General features: G+C 48.5%; 1 protein-coding gene and 1 pseudogene across 2 annotated transcripts in view; one reads left to right on the forward strand and one right to left on the reverse strand.

Annotated features, from left to right (window-relative positions):
• The window catches only part of LOC119180887 (uncharacterized), a 459,598-nt gene that overhangs the window by 139,702 nt on the left and 301,087 nt on the right, over positions 1 to 18,809 (forward strand). The window lies entirely within an intron of this gene.
• LOC119181943 (U2 spliceosomal RNA) lies at positions 8,164 to 8,338 on the reverse strand (annotated as a pseudogene).

Genomic DNA, 18,809 nt, shown 5'->3' on the forward strand with positions numbered 1-18,809 from the left:
CCCGTGGTGTTGTACGGGCCGCAGCGAGATAAGGCTCTTGCCGCTGTTACCTCAGGTACGCCGGCACAAACTGCAACGATCGCTTACAAGGCCCCGGCAAAAAAAAAAAAAAAACAAACAAACCTGATAGCAACCGAAAAACAGCTAGAGCATGTGGTGTAGATCACGTGTGCCGTACGGTGGTGGATGCTTGACAGGTATGGGGCCCCAAGTTTGTAAGAGTATAAGTGTCTATAGGGAGTACTCACTGACGTCACAGTGGGAGCAATTTTGTAGTACATAAAGCACAGATAAAGGCACGCTTTCTTATCCTAATCTGCTTATCTTCAGAACAGCTGGAAGCAGAGAGCTGTACATTAAAATGGTGCGTGATGACGTCACGTGAATAGCCCCCCCCCCCACTCCCATGTTTTATACCAAGTGACGGTAAAAGCAGTTGTGTCCGTTTCTCATATTCTTTAATGTAATTGTGTAAGGTTGCTAATTGATCCGTAATAATTCTTGGGACTTCACGCTTCGAAACCGCGATATGATCACAAGGGACGGATGACTGCGGAAAATTTTGGCTATCTCGGGTTCCTTAATGGGCACCTAAATCTGAATACGCGGGCTTCGAGAACACCGCCTCTAACGAAGTGCTAGCGCTGTGGCCGGGGTTCAATCCCGTGACAATCGGGCCATTAGTCGACCCCATTTACCGCTATCCCATTGTGGCAGAATAAACGCAGAACTTTCCGTTTTTATGTTTTTTTCACTCTATTTGTTTCAGTTTGTTATTTGGTTTCTTTTCACTTTATAGTAACCATTCATTCCTTTTTCTTTCCTTTTTTTCTGAGTTTTTTTTTTTTGCTGCAGAAGATATAGATGTAGCTAGTAGCTGAGCTGTTTGTACAACCGCCTACATCAGAAATGAAGTTATGGCCAATGAGGGGCCAGCAGCCGAGAACGGCAACGAGTTAGACGCAATAATAATGAGAACTAACGAAAAATAATGCTCGGTAAAGTATAGCGGACGTTGTTGAAAGTAACTGTAATGTAAATGCGAAGAAAAAAAAGTGGACGAAAAGATGACATCCCACCGGCTGGATCCGAACCCGCGACCTTCGAATAACGCGTCCGATGCTCTGCCACTGAGCTACGGTGGCGGCCATTGCGGTCAGCCAGTGTTAATTTGTGCCAGTTGTATGTGAGTGAATATACGGCAGTCCAGAACACAACCGCTCGCCGTATACAAATTAAGGGGTGAGGGGTGGATATGCTGAGATGTACTTGTGCATATAAAATAAGAATAGTGCGTGTTATTGATGATGCATTTGTGTTCTGTTTGCCAAGGGCTAAGTACGTTGTAGCCAGAGTTCTTTGATACCGTTTTGAAGCGTTGAAGGACTCGGGTTGTAGCTTCAAAAGAGTTGACTGTTGGGCGAGATGGCGGTTTGGACGTAAAAACCATCCTGAGAGCGCAACCAAACACAACACACAGAAAGAAACAGACGAGGACAGGTGCCTGTCCTCGTCTGTCTCTTTCTGTGTGTTATAGCACATAGCGCAGCACGAAGACGTTGAGTTCAACGCGGAAATTAACTCTGTAGTCCGTTGCAGTGATGAGCCTACGGCGCCACCAGGCAGGCCACAGTTTGTGGAAACGGTGTCATGGCGGTACCACGGCGAACGCACTTGAACACGGAGTTCAGTCGCTTGGTTTTTGTCCGTGGCACTCGAACGAACAAGACGTATGTGGATAACTAACTACCTTTTTTAATAAACAATGGTATCGGGCCTGTTGGTAAGGATCCATCTTGCTAGGAAGCGCAGCCACTATTACAAAGAGCACACAACAGAAGCGCTTGTGTTGTGTGTTCTTTGTAATAGTGGCTGCGCTTCCTAGCAAGATGGTACCTTTTTTAAGCTGTTGTCACTGTAAACATCCCTTCATAGAGAGAGAGAGAGAGAGAGAGAGAATTATCTTAATGGGGAGCTGGAGAGGTTTGCCTAGTTTTCCACTTGACAGGCTACTCCAGTTGCCGGGTGCTGACAATGATACATATATACAATGATAAACACACAACACGTACAATTACATATACACATAATAGTCACATAACACATAAAGTCACTCAAACGCACTGCACTATTTACAACATTTCGTTCAAGCCTGTGCCCCGTAAGAATGTCAGTAGCGCTTTTGCAGAGTCTAACGCACTGGGGGTGTTCTGCCATGGGCCTAGAATATCTTTCAACTCCAAGTTGAAAAAGATTCTAGGCCCATGGCAGAACACCCTTCGTAGACTGTCAATCGGCCGGGTAAGTTCAAAATCAGTGCGAATACGTGGGCAGAGATCCTAACATTTTTTGGGTAAGTTCAAAGGGTTTTATGAGGGAAGGCGGCTGCGCAGCAAAATTTTAAGTACGGCTTGTGTGACGTTGTCGCTTGAGGTTCACCGCTGGGAGCGCTGTTTCGCGCAACCGTCTCACGACCAAGCGGCGCCATGTCAGGGAGGCAGATCATAACAAAAGAACGAACCCTTTTGAAGTTCGTGACCCGATTTGAAATGGCAAGCCCGAAAGGTGTACATAGGGAAGTATGCTGAACATTTTCTCTTATTTTAGGGGCGAAGCTCTTTAAAGCGGCACACGTTCGTCCCTCGTAGCAGTGCGTAACATGTCTTACGCTTTGACCTGCAAGGTGGTGCCGGTGGGAGATTTCTCCTGTGCGTTGTTGAACAATAAAAAAAAAAATTGGCAGATCCCACGTACAGTGGGGATCGATGATATGCGAAGCATGAATGAGTAAGGTTGAAACGTCACTCTAAAATCAGTACAATGTTACGAGCTGGAGGTAAATGATGCCGTACATGACTTACGTGTCATGATTATCGTGTTTGGATGTGTCGTTTACCTTCACCACCTGTTCGCGTCACGTGATGCCAAATTTAGTATATGTGGAGTCAGCCAAACGGCCGCGATGCACGCTATGAGCGTGGCATGTTGTCGTTTTCTTTAATGAAACGCTTGTCAGCAGTATCATGTTTTGCACCAGTCTTATACGTTCGTCGTTCATTGACGTCACGTAACACCAATTTTAGTATATTGTGGAGTTATCAAAATGGCCGCGAGCTCATCGTGAAGGGCTCAATATACTCCAGTGGAGCGCGGACGCGCGCGCACGCTGGGCACAGCGACGCTACGTTAGCAAAACACGAGCACTCTATAGTCTGACGCCAGGCGCGACCAGCGTCCATCGGCGCGTCCCGATGGCAACTGGCGCGAAATGCGACATGCTGCATTTCGCGCCGATGCGTTACCCAGACAGCACTGCGTCTGCCTCTTTCCGTGATGGAGGGATGCTGGACGCGCTTAAACGCGCATGCGTCAAAGCAACGCAGCGCGGCGCGCACCTGCGTGTATATGACAAGACCGGCGCCTAGCGTGGCAACGCCGGCGTGAAGTGACGAAATGAACGCCGGTGAGCACGCGCACGACGTCACGTCGAAATGTATTAGCGTCTTGACTATGGTATATAGTCATGTTCTCACATGACACATATCTCATGATTATCATCTTTGCACCATCACATACCTTCGCCATCCATTGACGTCACGTGGTACAAAACTTGGCATATGTGAAGCTAGCGAAACAGCCGCCAGCGCATCATGAGTGTGACATGTAGTCATGTTGTTACATGAGACGCATCTCATGATTATCATGTTTGCACCAGTCACATACCTTTGTCTTCCATTCACGTACCATAATACCAAATTTGGTATATGCGACGCTAGCGAAACAGCCGCGAGCGCATCATGAGCGAAGCATGTAGTCATATTGTTACATGACAAGCATCTTATCTTTATCATCTTTGCACCAGTATCATACCTTCGTCATCCATTCACGTACCGTAATACCACATTTGGTACATGAGACGCTAGCGAAACGGCCGCGAGCGCATCATGAGCGTGGCATGTAGTCATGCTGTTACATGACACGCATGTCCTGATTATCATGTTTGCACCAGTATCATGCCTTCGTCATTCATTCACGTCCCGTAATACCGAATTTGGTATATGTGACGCTAGTGAAACGGCCACAAGTGCATCATGAGCGTGGCATGTAGTCATGTTGTTACATGACACGCATGTCCTGATTATCATGTTTGCACCTGTATCATGCCTTCGTCATTCATTCACGCCCCGTAATACCGAATTTGGTATATGTGACGCTAGTGAAACGGCCACGAGTGCATCATGAGCGTGGCATGTAGTCATGTTGTTACATGGCACGCATGTCCTGATTATCGTGTTTGCACCAGTATCATGCCTTCGTCATTCATTCACTTACCGTAATACCACATTTGGTACATGAGACGCTAGCGAAACGGCCGCGAGCGCATCATGAGCGTGGCATGTAGTCATGTTGTTACATGACACGCATGTCCTGATTATCATGTTTGCACCAGTATCATGCATTCGTCATCCATTCACGTCCCGTAATACCGAATTTGGTATATGTGACGCTTGTGAAACGGCCGCGAGCGCATCATGAGCGTGGCATGTAGTCATGTTGTTACATGACACGCATGTCCTGATTATCATGTTTGCACCAGTATCATGCCTTCGTCATTCATTCACGTCCCGTAATACCGAATTTGGTATATGTGGCGCTAGTGAAACGGCCGCGAGCGCATAATGAGCGTGGCATGTAGTCATGTTGTTACATGACACGCATGTCATGATTATCATGTTTGCACCAGTATCATACCTTCATCATGTTTTTGTGTACCGTAATACCGAATTTGGTATATGTGACGCTAGTGAAACGGCCACGAGTGCATCATGAGCGTGGCATGTAGTCATCTTGTTACATGACACGCATGTCATGATTATCATGTTTGCACCATATCATACCTTCGTCATCTATTCACGTACCGTAATACCGAATTGGTACATGTGACGCTAGTGAAACAGCCGCGAGCGCATCATGAGCGTGGCATGTAGTCATGTTGTTACATGACACGCATGTCCTGATTATCATGTTTGCACCAGTATCATGCCTTCGTCATTGATTCACGTCCCGTAATACCGAATTTGGTATATGTGACGCTAGTGAAACGGCCACGAGTGCATCATGAGCGTGGCATGTAGTCATGTTGTTACATGACACGCATGTCCTGATTATCATGTTTGCACCAGTATCATGCCTTCGTCATTGATTCACGTCCCGTAATACTGAATTTGGTATATGTGACGCTAGTGAAACAGCCGCGAGCGCATCATGAGCGTGGCATGTATTAATGTTGTTACGTGACACGCATGTCCTGATTATCATATTTGCACCAGTATCATACCTTCATCATGTTTTTGTGTACCGTAATACCGAATTTGGTATATGTGACGCTAGTGAAACGGCCACGAGTGCATCACGAGCGTGGCATGTAGTCATCTTGTTACATGACACGCATGTCATGATTATCATGTTTGCACCATATCATACCTTCGTCATCTATTCACGTACCGTAATACCGAATTGGTACATGTGACGCTAGTGAAACAGCCGCGAGCGCATCATGAGCGTGGCATGTAGTCATGTTGTTACATGACACGCATGTCCTGATTATCATGTTTGCACCAGTATCATGCCTTCGTCATTGATTCACGTCCCGTAATACCGAATTTGGTATATGTGACGCTAGTGAAACGGCCACGAGTGCATCATGAGCGTGGCATGTAGTCATCTTGTTACATGACACGCATGTCATGATTATCATGTTTGCACCATATCATACCTTCGTCATCTATTCACGTACCGTAATACCGAATTGGTACATGTGACGCTAGTGAAACAGCCGCGAGCGCATCATGAGCGTGGCATGTATTAATGTTGTTACGTGACACGCATGTCCTGATTATCATATTTGCACCAGTATCATGCCTTCGTCATTCATTCACGTCCCGTAATACCGAATTTGGTATATGTGACGCTAGTGAAACGGCCACGAGTGCATCATGAGCGTGGCATGTAGTCATGTTGTTACATGACACGCATGTCCTGATTATCATGTTTGCACCAGTATCATGCCTTCGTCATTGATTCACGTCCCGTAATACTGAATTTGGTATGTGTGACGCTAGTGGAACGGCCGCGAGTGCATCATGAGCGTGGCATGTAGTCATGTTGTTACATGACACGCATGTCCTGATTATCATGTTTGCACCAGTATCATGCCTTCGTCATTGATTCACGTCCCGTAATACCGAATTTGGTATATGTGACGCTAGTGAAACGGCCGCGAGCGCATCATGAGCGTGGCATGCAGTCATGCTGTTACATGACACGCATGTCCTGATTTTCATGTTTGCACCGGTATCATGCCTTCGTCATTCATTCACGTCCCGTAATACCGAATTTGGTATGTGTGACGCTAGCGAAACGGCCGCGAGCGCACCATGAGCGTGGCATGTAGTCATGCTGTTACATAACACGCATGTCCTGATTATCATGTTTGCACCAGTATCATGCCTTCGTCATTCATTCACGTCCGTAATACCGAATTTCGTATATGTGACGGTAGTGAAACGGCCGCGAGCGCATCATGAGCGTGGCATGTAGTCTTGTTGTTACATGACACGCATGTCATGCTTTTATATTAGGGTCCGTCGCTTGTGCTCGGCATGCAATCATGACATACCATACCAGTTTTGCAACATGCAATGTGAACGAAACCACCGCAAGAGCTGCAAGGCCATGAAATATAAATCATAACATTCATGAAATACGTGTCATAAGATCATGTTATGACTAGTCATATATGTTCTCCATACAGTCATGTTATGCCATACCAAGTTTAGTATCGATACCATTATAGAAACTGCCAGGAGAGCTAAAAGTCGTATGCGGCTAAATAGATAGATAGATAGATAGATAGATAGATAGATAGATAGATAGATAGATAGATAGATAGATAGATAGATAGATAGATAGATAGATAGATAAGCTCAAAGTCGCCGTAGTTCGCTAAAGAATGCTTCGCATTTAAAATTCGCAGTGTGCGCGTTAACTAGAAGCCGAATTCTCCTGTCTGTCATTCGCCATTAGCAGCCATTGACATGTACATTGAGCACTATCTGAGAAGAAAAGGTTGCTACGTTTTACTCGCTGGGCGTAAGCGTAACCTCCTTTGTTTTACAGAGGTTTAGCGAGCGTGGGGCCGCAGTGCCATGAATACAGTCTACTAGTATATACCATGAACTCGAGGTGGTTAAAGGTGAAAAGTAGACACGAAGCGCAAGCCGTAAGAAAGTGTGCGTGTGCCACCTCTCGTTTAGTCCTTGGAATGTCCGTTGGATGGCGGTGTTTTATATGCGGAGTATAAGATGAAAAGATGCGAGATGGTGGTACTTGGAGTGTTGACTAGATGGACGAACGGACACACAGACAGATGCATGGACGGACGCGCGGATGGCTGGCTGCACGGACGGATGGACGCATGGACGGACGCAGGACGGACGCACGGATGGACGTGCAGACGCACGAACAGACGCACTCACAGACGGGCGGATGGACGCACGGACGGTCACACAGACGGACGCATGGACGAACGGAAGCAAGAACGAATGGACGGACGGATGCTGCGCCCCACTCTCCATCATTCACCCCGTGGATATGCTGCCAATTTTTGTTTTGTAACAAAGCATATTCAAGAGCCACGCGGAGCCAACCGAAGCCGTAAGCACGAGAATTAGACAAATGCGTGTATGAACTACCCATCATTGCCGAGCTCGCTGAAACGCAGTGCGTTGCAGCTCCTATAGACAAGCGCCAGAGTTCCCTCTAGGTTACTTATGACACTCTATGGTCGAGACCAAAGGACTTCGATATGGCGAGCAAGTGACGGGTTCCGCGCGCCCGCCATCTCGGAGGCCATGGCCAGACAGCACAACGCGCTCACGACGGAGGAACAAGGGAAGATTATGTGTCGAAAGCAGCAACGCGACCAGACAGACAGCTGAAGTGAAGAATCGGGCAAACGCGGCCAAACATTACGAGGAAGAACGCTGAACGCATGCATGAGCGGATGTGCGCGCCACCTGGATCAAACAAGACAATGTTTCCTAGTAGATATGAACATCCGCACGAACTTTCTTTTGATTTGATGATATGTCCCCCCTTAGGGGGGATTGGGCCGAACTTGACTGCAGTGCAATGTCAGGACGACCCGTGGTGCACGCGGAGCAAGCTCCCACGAGCACCGAAGTACAAAAATTTTCAACTTGTATCCGAGGCCCACTGCAGGCCATATCAGATTTTAAGCTGGCAAGAACAGTTGTTTAGAAAAAAGTTGAACGATTTCGATTACTTCGTACTCAACTATGCGAGAGCACTAGGCCGTCCCTCTATCCTCAACAGGAAAAACAATGCATGGTTTTAGCTAAAGAGGCCGAGAAGCGATAAGAAGCACTTGCAGTGGGTCAGGTGTCTTATAGCAAAGAGCCGCCAATAAGACGCTAGTTCAAGCCATCACAAATAACAAAATTGCACAAACATATTCAAACCAAACGAGAATTGGAAGAACGCTTTCATTTAAAACGATCTATCTGGCACGATCTTTTATTTGAATCTGTGATCACATAGGTGTTTTTTTCTTTAAGTTGCTTTATTCTGTCCTACGCTATAGCACATGTCAGCGAGGTTCAGCAAACTGCTGCAGCATAGCGCTTGGGCAGCCAGCTTTTGAGCGTACGACAATCGGGCGTGGCGTCCCTTGACCGCCAGGATCCAGCATCGTGGCTCGATGCGCGCGAGCTGCCCGTTCCCTTCGATACCACGGAAAGAAAGGAAAATTGATTGATTGATTGATTTGTGGGGTTTAACGTCCCAAAACCACTATATGATTATGAGAGACGCCGTAGTGGAGGGCTCCGGAAATTTAGACCACCTGGGGTTCTTTAACGTGACCTAAATCTGAGCACACGGGCCTACAACATTTCCGCCTCCATCGGAAATGCAGCCGCCGCAGCCGGGATTCGAACCCGCGCCCTGCGGGTCAGCAGCCGAGTACCTTAGCCACTAGACCACCGCGGCGGGGCAGAAAGGAAAATAATCAAAGAGCGAGGTAGAAGTACATAGACAGAAAGATAAAGATAGAAAGAGGATAGAGAGATAGAGACGCGAAAGAAAGATAAAAAACGTGGGTAGGGAAAGAAAAAAAAATTAAATGAACAGAGAAACACAAAGACGACAGGTATGAAGAGAAAAGAGTAATTGAAAGAAAGAATGGTTGAACGAAAGCAAACCGAGGAGAGACAAAAGAGGCCTCCCAACTGCGCCCTTCCTCCAGGCTTGGCGCCACTAGTGCTCAGGCAACTAAATTTTGTTTTTCTATTTCTTAATTCGAGTTTTTTATGTTTTGTACGATCACCCGCTTTCGTAGTGACTCCAGTTGCGTATATGTATTTTCTTGACTTTTCCCACTAGCATTGTTCACGTATACGTTGCTACTATCTACTGCTTAACCACTCCGTATTTCAATCCGCGTCGAATGCGGGTGTCCCAGAAGAGAGGTGCACGTTTACGCGGTTGTTCTTGTAGATGAACGAATTTGATTGATTGATTGATTGATTGATTGATTGATACGTGGGGTTCAACGTCCCAAAACTACCATGGCGTCTCTCATAATCATAGGGTGGTTTTTGGACGGTAAACCCGACATGTCAATCAATCAAAACCGCCATATGATTATGAGAGATGCCGTAGTGGAGAGCTCCGGAAATTTCGACCATCTGGGGTGGGGTTCTTTAACGTGCACCCAAACCTGAGCACATGGGCCACGGCACTTTCGCCTCCAATGAACATCGTTCGGTGCGTTCCGTTAAAGTACGCTGCATATAAAATTTCGGGACTTCTGTGGCAGCGTCCAGATTTGGTCGCGAAGAGCGGGGCTCCGCAGAGCCTCATGGAGCTTCGATAAAGGGGTCGTGGCGTTACTGTGTCTGTACTGTGCCGGGTACCCAGCACGCCTGTGAGGTGGCGTCGAGGCAACCCCTTGACGTACCCTCATGGGATGACGATAGTTATAGCGCGAGAACAAAACGAAGACACAGAGACAAAAAGGACACGAAAGACACGAGCGCTCGTGTCTTTCGTGTCCTTCTTGTCTCTGTGTCGTCGTTTTGTTCTCGCGCTATAACTATCGCCATGCCATACCAACTAGCCCAAGCTGCCACACCTCATGGGAGGCTTGGCCCGGCCACCTAAGCCTGCTGGTTTCTTATAATAAAGTTTATTCCTCCTCCTCCTGTTGTAGCGCGCATGTGGTATTGGGGACTCGCTCGCTGGATTCCGGGCCGACCGGTTGTGCCCTCGCGATCGCCGACGTCAGCGTGGCTCTGGCCGACTGGGCTCGTTCTACGTCATCTCCTGACGCCGACCTCCGACGACAGTGTAGGTTTGACCGACTGGACTTGCTCTACGCCATTTCCTGACGCCGACAAAAGCTCTCGCAAGTGGTGCCCCGTCGTCGGACTCCTGTGACCGTGTTTCTATCTTTCCTATCTCTCCTATCTTCTCGATATGTCGTCGCTCTCACGCTTACGTCATCTCTCTTTGTCTCTCTCTCTCTCTCTCTCTACACCTTTATTCCTATCCTTTTAATCCCTCCTCACCCCCATCCCTTGTGAGCTACTGTTGGATGTCGCTCCCTGAAGCAGACAGCTATACGGGGCTCACTTTTCTTTTCTTTTCCTTCTTACAACATAACCACTTCCCCCCTCCCTATGTGATATTGGCCCATGCCGTTGTCACGTGGCCATTTTGCGATTGCGTTCAGTGTCGATCCGGAGAGTATATGCTCCATCCACATCAGGTCACACGGTCGCATTTGATCGCGATGGGGTCCGATCGGGATCAAGACGATCGTGATCGGAACGCGTGTCCCGGTCTGGTTCCCGTATCGCGATATCACTCGTGCCTGCGCCAAGCTCCGCACGGATTAGTTGTGACCCTGTAGCTGCGACATTTGTCGATCGCAATCAAAATATCCGATCAGGATTGGCCCTGATGGCGATTAAAAGTGCGCGTGTAACACCGGCATCAGATTTGCCGATGTCTTCGGAAAAACACGCGACTACCCTGACGTGTTGTGGCTTAGTTGACGCCATCAATACCTACGACGTTGCAGCGAGTCTGTGAAAACATCTTAAGGTGGCATCACGCCTTTAGTTTCTTTTGCAGGCTTGCAGAGTGTCTCATTATAAGCGCGCGCGTGTGCGCGCGCGCGTGTGTGTGTGTGTGTGTGTGTGTGTGTGTGTGTGTGTGTGTGTACGTGTGTGTGTGTGTGCGTGTGTGCGCGTGTACGTGTGTGTGCGTGTGTGTGTGTGTGCGCGTGTGTGTGTGCGTGCGTGCGTGTGCGTGTGTGTGCGTGTGTGCGCGTGTACGTGTGTGCGCGCGCGTGTACGTGTGTGCGCGCGCGTGTACGTGTGTGCGCGCGTGTGTGTGCGTGCGTGTGTGTGTGTGTGCGTGTGTGCGCGTGTACGTGTGTGTGCGTGCGTGTGCGTGTGTGTGTGTGCGCGTGTGTGTGTGTGCGTGTGTGTGTGCGTGTGCGCGCGCGTGTGTGTGTGTGTGTGTGTGTGTGTGTACGTGTGTGTGTGTGTGCGTGTGTGCGCGTGTACGTGTGTGTGCGTGTGTGTGTGTGTGCGCGTGTGTGTGTGCGTGCGTGCGTGTGCGTGTGTGTGCGTGTGTGCGCGTGTACGTGTGTGCGCGCGCGTGTGTGTGTGCGCGCGTGTGTGTGCGTGCGTGTGTGTGTGTGTGCGTGTGTGCGCGTGTACGTGTGTGTGCGTGCGTGTGCGTGTGTGTGTGTGCGCGTGTGTGTGTGTGCGTGTGTGTGTGCGTGCGTGCGTGCGTGTGTGTGTGTGTGTGTGCGCGTGTGTGCGCGTGTACGTGTGTGTGCGTGTGTGTGCGTGTGTGTGTGTGTGTGTGTGTGTGCGTGCGTGTGTGTGTGTGTGCGTGTGTGTGCGCGTGTACGTGTGTGTGCGTGTGTGTGTGTGCATTTTCAGTGTTGCAAAAGGCTAACGAATGTACAACTAAAATACAACTCAAATATTTTTTTTCTTTCTGCATGGTGTCACTTTCCCGGTTCTGGTGCGCTGTTATTGAAGCATCCCATTACCGAAGCCGTGGAATGAGATATAGCTGATTATAGCAAGGAGCTGAGTTACGACGCTGCAACCTGCTCGCCTCCGCGGGCAGCTCATTACCGTCCTTAATGTATCTGTACTGCTATTAGAAAAGCGGCTTACCGAACGATGGTGTGGCTTTACTGCCGATAACAATTTTTGTTTGCACGTGAGAAGGTCCACATACTGCTGCTATATAGTATACGCAAGAACAGATCTTATATTAACTACCACATCGATTTATTTTTCTTCTTGAACAAGAACGGGAGTGTCGGCATCCTGCACCTTAAAAAATAATAATAAAATAAGGTACCTGGCTAGGAGGTCTGGTGCCTGTGGGGCTCGACCGCCGACCCGAAGGTCGTGGGATCGAATCCCGGCCATGGCGGCCGCATTTTCGAATAAGGTGCAAATGTTTGAGGCCCCCGTACTTACAGGTTTAGGTACACGTATTAAAGAACCCCCGGTAGACGAAATTTCCGGAGCCCTACACTACGGCGTCACTTATATCGTGGTTTTAACATGTTAGCAACCAACGATTGTTAAAAAAAAAAATGAAAGTGACGGAGGTAGTTGAATGTGTGAGTGCCGTTTTGTTCGTATTCTTTTTCTGTTTTTGTTTTGTTTCGCTGTAAGTGCGTTTCTACTAAGGTCTGTTCAGATACACGAAAGCATTAAGTGCCGTGGCGAACCCGCCACACGGCTACCGAAAATACCGTAGAGCTGAGCACTACATTACCGAGAGGGAAACCCTATGTCACCGTATGTACGAATTTCTTAACTGGCATTGCGCAGGCACCTGTGGGAACGACAGCACGTCTGCAACGCTCGTGTCGGTTGGTATTGACAAACAGAGCGCTTTTGTCACTATGCGGACGTGCAGAGCCTTTCTGGTTATTCCCGGCTGCCGTTTTTCCTCGATAGTCATCTCTACGAGACACCGTGTAGCATAGCGGTAGGCTGGGAAATCTTCTGTCAGAGAAACCATTGTAAGAGCACAATTAAACACGAGGCACAAGAAAAACACGAGACACCAGAAGGAACAGACGAGGACACGCGTGCTCGTGTTTAGCAGCGCTCTCACGGTGGTTTCTACGCCACAGCACGTATTCGCCCAACAGTCGACTCTTTTGAAGTTCTAGTTCTCCCGGTAGGGGGCCGAGTTGCACGAAGCCGCCACTTGTAGCGGGGGCAGAATCGGAGGAGGGTTGCTTTGCAAGCAAAAAAAAAAAAGTTTGGTAAATTGACAACATAGTGTATCCGCAACTGGAATGCAGTGCATGATGAATTTAAGCACCTATTCCACAATGTTGTAGCTTGAAAACCTAAGTTACAAGAAAAAAAAAAAACTCCGAAGCATTTCCCCGAGGGTGAACGTGGTTAAGTGCGAATACACGGGGTGATGCTATGAGGAGTATTTATTAATTCGCACTATTATATTTATTAATCACACTATAGGGCCTTTATGGTGTAATGGTTCCTGGGAATCGCAATTTGATCACACGGGGGAGTTTACGTTAACTCACTGGCGAATGACAACGGATTTTAACTTTACTCCCCCTCACGACCCGCTCTCGACGGGAGACTGAGAGAGAAGGCGGGCGCGCGAGAGAGAGGGGTGCGCGCGCAGCTGCAGCGAGCGAGGAGGCGGAGGAACGAGCGAAGGGGGAGGGGGTATAAGGCGCGTTACTGACACCGATATCAGCGTCGCGTCCATGGCTTATTCGGTAGAGCGTCGCGCTGCGGCCCGCCAAGTCCTCTTTCTTTTAAATATAGAGAGAAGACTGCGGACGCCGCCGACGGCGGTGGATGGTTTGGGGTCGCTTATAAAGTGTATTCACACTTAAAACAAAACAAAACAAGACTTTCTCAATGTGGCTTTTGGTGCTAAACATTCTTAGCCAACTTAATTACGAATATCTGCGTTGAGGTTGTTCAGCGACAGACGCAGTAAGTCACGGAGTTGCTTAGTTGGGAGCGCAATATGCGTTATCTTTCTTCCTGTCTAAAACTATTTAAAGTCAGGACTTTCATGTTAGTTATTTTTTATAGGAAGTGACATAGGAATGGAGTGAGTGTGTTTCTGACGTCGCCTCGCTGGCCGAATGTTCCCGACTGCCTCTATAGACTACACACAACGCATCGTAATTCGGGTGTATTCGCGTTCGTACTGCTCCGGGATGTAGAGACGACAGATGTATACACCGTAACTGCAGCATTACGTCCCGTTTGTTCAGTAGCTGCGGTGCTCGGATTCTGACCCGGAGGTCGCGGGTTTGATACCGGCTGCGGCCCTGATTGATTGATTGATTTGTGGGGTTTAACGTCCCCAAACCGCCATATGATTACGAGAGACGGTGTAGTGGAGGGCTCCGGAAATTTCGGCCACCTGGGGTTCTTTAACGGTGCACCCAAATCTGAGCACACAGGCCTACAACATTTCCGCCTCCATCGGAAATGCAGCCACCGCAGCCGCGATTTGAACTCGCGACCTGCGGGTCAGCGGCCGAGTACCTTAGCCACTAGACCACCGTGGCGGGGCATTTCAAGAGGCTTGCACTACTGCTTTCCTAATTATCATGTCGTAATATTGGCCCGCAAAATTCTTGATATTAACTGGTGATACGAATGACGCCGGTTTTATTCCAGGCTGCAGAGGCCGTACTCCGATGAAGGCATAATGCTGGATGCCTGTGTGCATATAGATTTAAGTGCACGTTATGGAACGCCTGGGCCCACTACGACGTCCCTCATAATCACGCCAGCGTTTTTGAGCGTAAACCCTTTAGGGTTTTATTTTTATTTTTTAACCTCCTTGGTAACTCCCAACAATCATATTGTTTTACTATGTTCAGCGAAATTACGACTGCATAATTTTGAAAAAAAAAGAAAAAGAAAGGGGGGGGAGGGGATTAAGGCGGCCGAGTTTCGCTCTAGACTAGTGTGATTCATACTGCACAAAATAGCCCCACCGCGGTCGTCTAGTGGCTAAGGTACTCGGCTGCTGACCCACAGGTCGCAGGATCAAATCCCGGCTGCGGCGGCTGCATTTCCGATGGAGGCGGAAATGTTGTAGGCCCGTGTGCTCAGATTTGGGTGCACGTTAAAGAACTCCAGGTGGTCGAAATTTCCGGAGCCCCCCACTACGGCGTCTCTCATAATCATATAGTGGTTTTGGGACGTTCAACCCCACATATCAATCAGACAACCATACTGCACAAAATATATGTATAAAACCTCAAACCTATACATACATCCCGTGTTATCTGATAAGCGGCTATCGTTAGGCTGCTTCCCAAACACCGAACAGCAACGTGTATATGGCCTGCTGCATCCTCCAAAACCTCGCCTACACAGGCACCTTTGTGTCGAACAACAACAACAACAAAAAAGATGTTATCAACCCCGCAGTGCACTGAATCAAGGATCTCTGGAATTTTCAATCGCTGTCTCTCGCGGTTATACTTACTTCTTTTTTATTTTCAGGCTCATCGCGTTTACTTTACGAGCGCGTTCGCGGGCCGGACGAAGGCTGTCTATTCATTCTTACGCTGCGCCTCGCCCGTCCCGTGGCGGCGGAAGACCGTTCCTCTATATGGGGCTACCTCTGCCGGGAAGGCGCCCGATTAACTTTACAATAGCAACGCCTCCGGGCCGCTCCCTCGGATATTTAAGAAAAACGAGGCACTTTACCCACACCGAGAAGAGAATCAAGAAGGAAGAGAGACGAGGGGCTTTGAAAAATTGTCCGGGTTCACACCCCGAATCAACTGGTGTGCCGTATCTACGAAACGAGCGACAAGATTAACGAAGAAGAAGAAGAAAAAAAAACAGGTACGAAGGAATGGATAGAGTTTAAACGAACGCGTTCGTCGTCGTGAAAGGTGTTTGTGGGGGCCAAAAGGCGTTGCTCGGGCGTGTTGCTTCTGCTGCCGTTCTCTACCTGTGTATGCATGCATGTATGTACATATATATAAATGCGGCGGAATGCAATTTTCGAACGCCTACGACGGTGCTGCAGCTAGCGAGAACATGTATACAGGGAGCTTGATTGGGAGAGTACAACATCAACCTCTCCCCCTCACCTTTAACCCTCTCTCACACGCACATTACAGGATGTCTTCTCTCTTTCAAGTTCATCATGACGAGAAGCAAAATCCTGCTGAAGATAGAAAGAGAGTGAAAGAGAGAGAGAGAATTTGCCAATGAGTAGATAGAAAAAAGCCAAGTCTATGGAAGTCAAGGGCGAGAAACAGCCTGCGTATAGGCATACACACGGCCGATGGTATAATGTACATATAGCGCATGGGAAGCGGCGTGGCCCCGCGCGCAAGACGTTTTCTTCATTAACGGTGCGTTATTAATTTGACTCGTCAACCCAGCCGATTCTTCGGCCGGAGTGCGCGCGCGGCAATCGAATCAGGCATGCAAGGAAAGTCTCTACCGCAGCCGGGTCCCGGCGTGGTTTAACGATTCATTAAATTTCTTATTCCTCTTTTTTCTTCTACTTCTTCTTCCTCTTCTTGGCAAGAGGAGAGTATACGCGCGGCGCTGCTCTTTGAAGCGGCACGCAATATAGCCAACAAACTGGCGGAGCTTGCGCGCAGGTTTGAACGAGGCGGCGGTGTTGCTGCTGTGCATGTCTATAAGGTATATGAAGCTCGGTCGGTGCCGGTGGGGCGAGCTGCGCGGCTTCGGGTAATCTGCCTCTTTGGCCCGAGTAATAAGTAGCGGACGGCTGTGGCCATAGGCCACCGCTTCCTACTCGGACCCCCCCTTTCCCCCCCCCCCCCCCTCCGCATTGCCTTCCACCTCTCAGCCTTTAACATGCCTCCCTTTTAACTAGCCGTATATACACTCACGCAAATTCATCCAGTTAATGATCGGCCACTTGTAATCACGCAAGCTCCATTTCGCAAGCGCTTTTGCGGAGAGTGCTTTCACCGTCTTTTCGTCTATGTGTGTGCGTGCGTTTCTCTTTCTGCGTTTTGCTTTTTTTTTCTTTCCAGAAGACGGTAGTCTTTCTTGAGATACTTGAACGCAGAAGTGTCGGTGTGTATACCGGTCTGTCTGTCACACGAAACGATCAAGTCACCCGGGCAAAGTGTGAGCACTTGCTCAACGCCCGGCCGTCTTTAACTGGTGGCGCGCCGTTCGTACTTGTAGACATAGTCGATCCAAAAGCAAATATTACGCATATCTGAGGCGCAACATCAACGCTTAATTATTGGCGGTGTGTCTTCGTGCTTGTGATGTGCTGCAGGATTAGGATAAATAAAACAGACACGACACAGAGTGATGCGCATGAGCCTGTGTTGTCTCTCGTTTTTTTTGTTCTTTTTATTTTTACCTGGCGCGCATCACAAGCATTGAGATGTACCAGCTAGCCTCCCCCCCCCCCCTATTGCCAACAGGTAGTGTGTTCCTTAACTAGAATCCACATGGATACGTAATTCTAAAGACTTATAGTGTTTCTTAGGCTGGGTTGAAAGTGCGATGCTATGCACGTAAGAAGGCCAGCTGAAGGCTGTCTTTTTTCGACAATATTTGCAGAGAAGGACGCAGATACGCAGCCGTTTTTTTCTTATGCGCTTTCGTGCGTGGCAGGACCAAGAAGGATTAAAGAAAAATTGCTGGAGTGGAAGCTCCCGCAATGCCTTGCCAGCATAACTGAAGCCAGCTTTTGCCACTGCCAAGATGGCGGAAACATGTTCTTTTCTAATAGTGCCCACTTGAAGATCAAGTGGCTTTGATATTTTATGTAAATGCTACGTTAGTTATATATTAAAGATAGTTGTTCCTGACAAAAAAAACACGCAGAAACGAGTATGGATAACTGAATCTTCAAAGAACTTTGCCTCCAATAAGAGGCTCACTAAGGAAAACTAGTAACTGTAAGACGCACTTGGAGCACTATGTGACCCGAAAAGTTCGCACATTAAACTCGTTGGGCGTGCGAGGGAAACGCTTCGTTTTTAATCGCTGAACGGTGATACTTATCATGCCCCTAGTAAGATGGCTGCCACAACCGCCATCTTGCCAGAGGAACGGCTCCACTTCTGCGCAATCATTTCCACTCCAGCAATTTTTTTAAATCCTCCTTGGGCAGGACCCTCAAATCGTGATTGCTCTTTTTCCGCGCTTCCTTGTGTACCTCTTTCTAATATACTCCACGAGGAACGGTTCGTAAGTTCTCGCTGTTGTCGTGACTCGCGATTCTCGAAGCGTTCGCACGCGCGTCGCGTCGGTCGTGACGAATGAGGCATCGGGCAGTGCCGTGCACTTTAACCGCACGCCACTTCCGGCTAAATTGGAAATAATCTACACGGGAAACTGAGCTGAAAAAAGTGTCTTATAAAGCTTCAATGCCTTCGTCGACGATCGTTGTCGTGCGTAGTCCTGGCCTTCGTTATTGGTTTGGGCCTGGCCATTGCGCGCGAGCTTGTGCCCGAGAGAGGATGCAAAACATATCTGTCCGCAAATTATGTACGCACACTCTGTACACCGCGGTGTGTTTACGCTTGGAGTCGATTATTACGTCATTTTTGCACAGTAATAGGCAGACGATGGCAGCGTCGTAACACTCTTATCCCTCTAGTGTGGCATTAAGGCCTACGGGACGGCTCTAACCTCTCCCATAGTAGAGTA

This window comes from Rhipicephalus microplus, chromosome 10, assembly GCF_043290135.1.
Source record: "Rhipicephalus microplus isolate Deutch F79 chromosome 10, USDA_Rmic, whole genome shotgun sequence".
NCBI classification, from domain to species: domain Eukaryota; kingdom Metazoa; phylum Arthropoda; class Arachnida; order Ixodida; family Ixodidae; genus Rhipicephalus; species Rhipicephalus microplus.